We start from the raw sequence: 7,150 nt of genomic DNA on the forward strand, positions 1-7,150 counted from the left end.
TCAGGGGTACATGTGCAGGATGTGCAGGTTTGTTACATACGTAAACACATGTCATAGGGGTTTGTTGTACAGAATTACTTCATTTCACCCAGGTATGAAGCCTAGTATCCAGGAGCTGGAGGCTACTATCCTTAGCAAACTAACACAGGAACAGAAAACCAAATACCACATGTTCTTACTTATAAGTGGGAGCTAAATGATGAGAATACACGGACACAGAGAGGAACGATGCACAGAGGTGTATCGGAAGGTGGAGGGTGTGAGGAGGGAGATAATCAGGGAAAATTTTCTATTTTTATCATGCCTTCTATATTAATTGAAATTCTGTAAAGCAGTGGTCCACAACCTTTCTGGCACCAGAGACTAGTTTCATGGAAGACAATTTTTCCACAGACCTGGGGGTGGGGGATGGTTTTGGGATGATTCAAGTGCATTATATTTATTTTGTACTTTATTATTATTACATTGTAATATATAATAAAATGATTATACAACTCACTATAATGTAGAATCAGTGGGAGCCCTGAGCTTGTTTTCCTGCAACTACATGGTCCCATCTAGGGGTGATGGGAGACAGTGACAGATAATCAGGCATTAAATACTCCTAAGGAGCCTGCAACCTAGAAGATGCCTTGCATGCACAGTCACGATAGGATTAGCAATCCTATGAGAATGTAATGCTGCTGCTAACTTGACAGGAAGCAGAGCTCAGGCGGTAATGCAAGGGATGGAGAGTGGCTATAAATACGGATGAAGTTTGCTCACTTGCCTACCACTTGCCTCCTGCTGTGCAACCCACATCCTAACAGGCCATGGACTTGTAGTGGCCTGTGGCTTAGGGGTTGGGGACCCCTGCTGTAAAGGAAGAGCTTTCCTTTTGCCTCATTTCTTTATTTAGGTATTTGTTGACATCAATATAGACTAATGGGCAATAATTTATTCTGAGTTACCATTGCTATCATTTTGTGGCACAGATCCCAGATTTAGCTGTTGGAGGCCCTTCGAGTTGACTCTTGTTCCTTCTTGCTCCACTTTTCAATATATTTTATTATTTATTGTGTGAATACTGGTTAACATTGACAGTGGACTTTACATGTTTCATGGCTGGAAATCAGTGTTAGCTGTGCAACACTGTCATTTACTAAACAATTTGAACCTTGGAATTCTCAGAAAATGAGGACATTGATATCCATCTTAGGAGCAGAATGGGGATGGAATGACATGATGGCTGTAGGGAACTCAGAGTGAACACTAAATAACATTTCAGGCCCTCTTCCTTCTCTGTAGTAATTGAAATGTGTGTATTTGCTATGTCTCTGATAGATATATGATTGACAGATAACTATTAGTGATATCTGGCTATACCTGACGTGAACTGAGGCAAACATTCTGATTAAGGTCACTTTTAAAGAAGTTTAGCTATTGGAGTCTCTGGAGTCCACAGACCTAAACAATAATACTCTAGCAATTTATATGTATTGATTGTTGTATCTTGTGTCTTTCTGATGTGACCCTGTAGTGGCAGAATCCTAAGATGGTCCCTAAGGGATGATTCTCATTCCCTGGTGTAACATCCACTTATTTAATCAAATGCTAGTTGAGGCATTATTGTGAAGAATTTTGCAGATGTAATTAAAGACCCTGATACTGTTTGGATCTGTGTCCCCACCCAAATCTCATGTTGAAATATAATCCCCAATGCTGGAGGTGGGGCCTGGTAGGAGGTAATTAAATCATGGAGGTGGTTTCATGGTTTAACACCATCCCCCTTGGGGGAATGATAGTGAATTCTCATGATATCTGATTGTTTAAAAGTGTGTGGCACCTCCAGCCTCCTTCCTCCTGCTCCTGCCATGTGAAGTGATTCACTCCCCCTTTGCCTTCCGCCATGGCCTTCCGCCATGACTATAAGCTTCCTGAGGACTCCCCCGTAGCAGAAGCCACTGTGCTTCCTGTACAGCCTGTGGAACTGTGAGCCAATTAAACCTCTTTTCCTTATAAATTACCCAGTCTCAGGTGTTTGTTTATAGCAGTGCAAGAATGGACTAATTACTGTTCCAAACCAGTTGACATTCAGATAGGGAGATTATCCGGGTGGGTCTAATCTAATCATATGAGCCCTTTCAATAAGGATGGATTGGTCAGAGACAGGAAGACAGAGAGAGGGACAGTGTGCAAGGGATTTGATGTGAAAGTAATTCCCCTGCTGGCTTTGAAGATGGAAGGAGCCAGGGGACAAAAACCTGAGCGTGGTTTCTAGGAGCTGAGAGATTCCTGGCGGCCGGTCAGCAAAGAAACAGGGACTTCAGCCCTACAATTTCAAAGATCTAGATTCAGCCAATAAACTCAATGAACTTGAAAGTGTATTCTTTTTAAGATACTCCAGAAAAGAACACAAACTAGCTGGTGCTTTAATTTCAGCTTTGTGACTTTTTTTTTTTTCCTTAAGAGACAGAGTCTCGCCAACTCAAGGGAAACCAAAAACAAAAACAGTCTTACTCTGTTACCTAGGTTGAGTGCAGTAGTCCCATCATAACTCACTGCAGCCTGGAACTCCTGGGCTCAAGCTGTCCTCCTGCCTCAGCCTCCTGAGTAGCCATAGGACCACGGGTATGCACCACCATGCCCAGCTATTTTTTTTTTCTGTAGATAGGCCCAGATTGGTCTCAAACTCCTGACCTCAAGTAATCCTCCTGCCTCCGCCTCCCCAAACACTGAGATTACAGGCATAAACCACTGAACCCAGCCCATCTTTGTGATCTTTGAACTAGTAATTCTGTATCTAAAAATACATGTTAAATAATCAGAAAACAAGATGCAAATTTATGTCACAGTGTTATATGTAATAGTAATATATTAGAAGTAAACAAAAATAGCTTTTGGGCTGGGCATGGTGGCTCCCTCCTATAATCCCAGCACTTTGGGAGGCCAGCGTGGGACAATTGCTTGAACCCAGGAGTTTGAGACCAGCCTGAGCAACAAAGGGAAACCCCGTCTCTACAAAATAACAATAATAATAATAATAAATTAGCTGGGTATGGTGGCACATGCCTGTGATCCCAGCTACTGGGGAGGCTGAGGTGGGAGGATCATTTGGGCCTAGAAGGTCAGGGATGCAGTGAATTGTGATTGTGCCATAGCACTCCAGCCTGGATGACAGTGTGAGACTGTATCTAAAACAACAACAACAACAACAACAACAACAACAACAACAAAGGTTTTAAGAGAATGGATGCATAATTAAAATACATATAATGGAATATAATGAAATGATAAGATGGCATTTTTTAAAATTTTAATGGCATAGAAAAATGCTTAAAAGTAAGTGTGAAAAAAGGACTTTCAGAGTTGATCAAGTCAGTTACTATACCCCATGTGTCTCTCTACTTACAAGTAAAAGTGGCCGGGCACAGTGGCTCAAACCTGTAATCCCAGCACTTTGGGACGCCAAGGTAGGTGGATCACTTGAGGTCAGGAGTTCGAGACCAGCCTGGCTAACATAGTGAAACTCTGTCTCTACTAAACTTACAAAAATTAGCTAGGTGTGGTAGAGCTATTTGTAATCCCAGCTACTTGGGAGGCTGAGGCATGAGAATCACTTGAACCCAGGAGGCAGTGGTTGCAGTGAGCCAAGACTGCACCACTGCACTCCAGCCAGGGCAACAGAGCAAGATTCAGTCTCAATACAAACAAACAAACAAACAAACAACAACAACAGCAACAACAAAAAACAAGTAAAAGCTCTGGCTAGAGTATACTTGTAGTCTCTGAAAAGTAAATGAAAGCATTATTGGATTGGGAATGGAAGTCGAACTGGGCAAAGAAACTCATGTAGAGTTCAGTTTTCTGGTTTCATTTTTTTCCTGTCTCTCCCAGCTCTTAAGCAAGAGTGAACACCTAGCAGAACTGCAGTGGGCAGTATGAACAGCAGAAATTGATAAAAACCTATCTTCTTCAGCCAAGAGACTAAGAAAGGGGGGACTACTTTGAGCAGGAGAGAGAAGGAGGAATTCCGGAGCAGAGAGGACTGGATTACGGGTCCCATGGCATTCTGTGTATAAACTGGCAATGGTCCCAGCCTCATCCCTGAGGTACAGATACAGGAGATAGATTGAAAGTCACCTAGCGAAGCCTTTGAAAACTCTACTGCAATACAAACTTCTGCCCAAGCTCCATACTAACGCCAGAGTGTGATTCATGCATGGGACATTCCCAAGGCAGCATAGCCAAGGCTTTGAGAACTTAAGTAACGTTAGAACCTTGTTCACAGAAGAACAGACAGAACTTAAAGCCTGAACCCAACTGGGTTGATTACTCATTTAAAAATTGATACTCTCCAGAGGATTTTAAAAAGACCCAGATTCTCACAACATAATATTCAAAATGTCCAGGACACAATCCAAAATACTTGACACACAAAGAATTAGGAGAATGTGACTAGTTTTCAAGGGAAAAGACAATCAACAGATGCCAAACCCAAGATGACACAAATGTTAGAATTATCAAAGATTTTAAAGCTATTATAATTATAATCCATAAGGAAAATAAACTTAATGAAAAGATATTATTTTTCAGAAAAATCAACTATAAGAAAAAATCAAATGGAAATTTGAGAAGAAAAAATTACAATATATAAAAGATTCAGTACATGCAGTACATGTGCTAAGTAGCAGAATTGGGAAGACAGGAAAAATCAGTGAACTTGAAGATAGGCCAATAGAAATTATTTGAAAACCATTTGAAAACAAGAAGAAAAAAGATTTTAAAATGAACAGACCCTTATCAACCTTTAAGACAATATCAAAATGTACAACATTCATGTCATTGGTGTCCCAGATATTACAAACAACTTTATTCCTATAAATTTGAGTGGACAAATTTCTTTAAAGGTGTAAACTGCCAAGACTTATTAAAGAAACAGATAACTTGAACAGTCCTATGTTTATTTTAAAAATTGAATTCATAGCTTAAAACCTTCTAACAATAAAACTCCAGACTCATATAATTTCACTGGAAAATTCTACCAAACATTTGAGGAAGAAATAATGTACTATTTCTCAGAAAAATAGTAGGAAATACTTTCTAGTTCACTTTGGGGAACCAGCATTACTTTGATACCAAATCCAGACAAACATATTACGGAAGAAGAAAGCCGAGCCCAGTGGCTCACTCCTATAATCCCAGCACTTTGGGAGGCCGAGGCAGGCGGATCGTGAGGTCAGGAGTTTGAGACTAGTCTGACCAAAATGGTGAAACCCCGTCTCTAACTAAAAATACAAAAATTAGCTGGGCATGGTGGCGTGTGCCTGTAATCCCAGCTACTCAGGGGACTGAGGCAGGAGAATCGCTTGAACCCGGGAGGCGGAGGTTGCAGTGAGACAAAATTGCGCCATTGCACTCTAGCTTGGGTGACAGAGCGAGACTCTGTCTCAAAAAAGAAGGAGAAGGAGAAGAAGAAGACTACTATAGATCAATACAATATCCCTCATGAACATAAACACAAAAATCCTCTACAAAATATTGACAAATCTAACAATATATTAAAAGAACAGTATATAAAAATACATGTATTCCTCTCTGGACTACTAGAATAAGTGTAATACATATAAACATTATTATTTTGTCCTTATAATAAGCTAATTCTGTTTTCTGTTTGCCTGCTCATTTTGTTTTTCAGTCCAAGATTTTATTATTCCTGGACATTTTATTAGAATATTTCTAAGGCTTAATGAGTCTTTTGAACACTTAGAATTTTAAAAATAGTATTGCTTTTAATATTTAGAATTTTAAAAATAGTATTTGAGTACTTAGATCAAGTGGACAAATTTCTTCAAAGGTGTAAACTGCCAAGACTTATTAAAGAAACAAATGATAACCTGAAGAGTCCTATGTTTATTTTAAAAATTGAATTCATAGCTTATTCCATATAATAGTTCATATTTTTAATCAACTCATTAAAATATGTTGGCTTGCTCTTTAGATGAAAGATGGTAACTATCAGAATTATAGAGAGCATTAACACATAATACATAATTCTGTAATGCTTATTAAAAGTTGAAGACAATATTTTAATTTTTAATTTTTTTTTTACGTTACCGGTATTATGCTTTATCTTGTAAGCTTTCTTGACTACAACCTATGATAAGAAATCATTATACACAGTACATATACACATATATGCTCACACACCAATAATTGCCACAAAAGCTTCACAAACCAGTATTTACCTTTATCATGAGCAGTGTATTCTGTTTTTTTCTATTCTATTTCATTTTTCAAAAAAATGGTTAACAATTCACTAGTGATTTTGTAACACCCTGTGCTATTAGCCTGAAAACTCTCTCCCTAGCATCAGGCTCCATGCTACTCAGACCTGCCTTTCCCATCCTCTGCTGTTCTCTTCAAAGACTAGACATTAACAAGAAGCGCTGCTATTATTGTTTTTTCATTTGTTTGTTTAGTGACAGGGTCTCATTCTGTTGCCCAGGCTGGATGGAGTTAGGTACAGTCATGGCTCACTGCAGCCTGGAACCCCTGGGCTCAAGCGATCCTCCCACCTCAGCCTCTTGAGTAGCTAGGACTACAGGTGTGCACCACCACACTCGGCTAATTTTTTTTTTAAGTCTTTTAGAAATGGGAGTCTTGCTATGTTGCCAGGCTGGTCTTCAACTCCTGGCCTCAAGTGGTCCTCCTGCGTCAGCCTCCCAAAGCACTGAAATTATAGGCATGAGCCACTGCACGCACTATTGCTTTTAGGAATTGTAAGCCAATGGGATGTGGGTTGAATATCTCAGTTTATGATCTCTGAAAATGAGAACAGATAAAGATTTAATTCTGACGGAGAGGGTCACTGAAACCTCATTCAGCCAACTCCAGATGCATGGTGTTCTGCAGAGCTAAAAAGATGAACTTGGTGCAAACATGGGAACAAAACAAAGCCCACATGCTTTCTGACACAAAGGAGAGTCCTTTCCTTGTCTCAGGCAAGAGTTGTATAAAGGGTTTACCAGCACTATAGTGGCTGTATGAAAACGGGGTGGCCCTCAATTTGGGGACATATTACCTAGCCATGCCAAGACTGCTTTCTCTATGAAAAGTAAAATCTTTAAGAAAGGATGTTCCAAAAATTTCTCTTCTTCTTCTTTTTCTT

This window comes from Mandrillus leucophaeus, unplaced genomic scaffold, assembly GCF_000951045.1.
Source record: "Mandrillus leucophaeus isolate KB7577 unplaced genomic scaffold, Mleu.le_1.0 Scaffold833, whole genome shotgun sequence".
NCBI lineage: Eukaryota > Metazoa > Chordata > Mammalia > Primates > Cercopithecidae > Mandrillus > Mandrillus leucophaeus.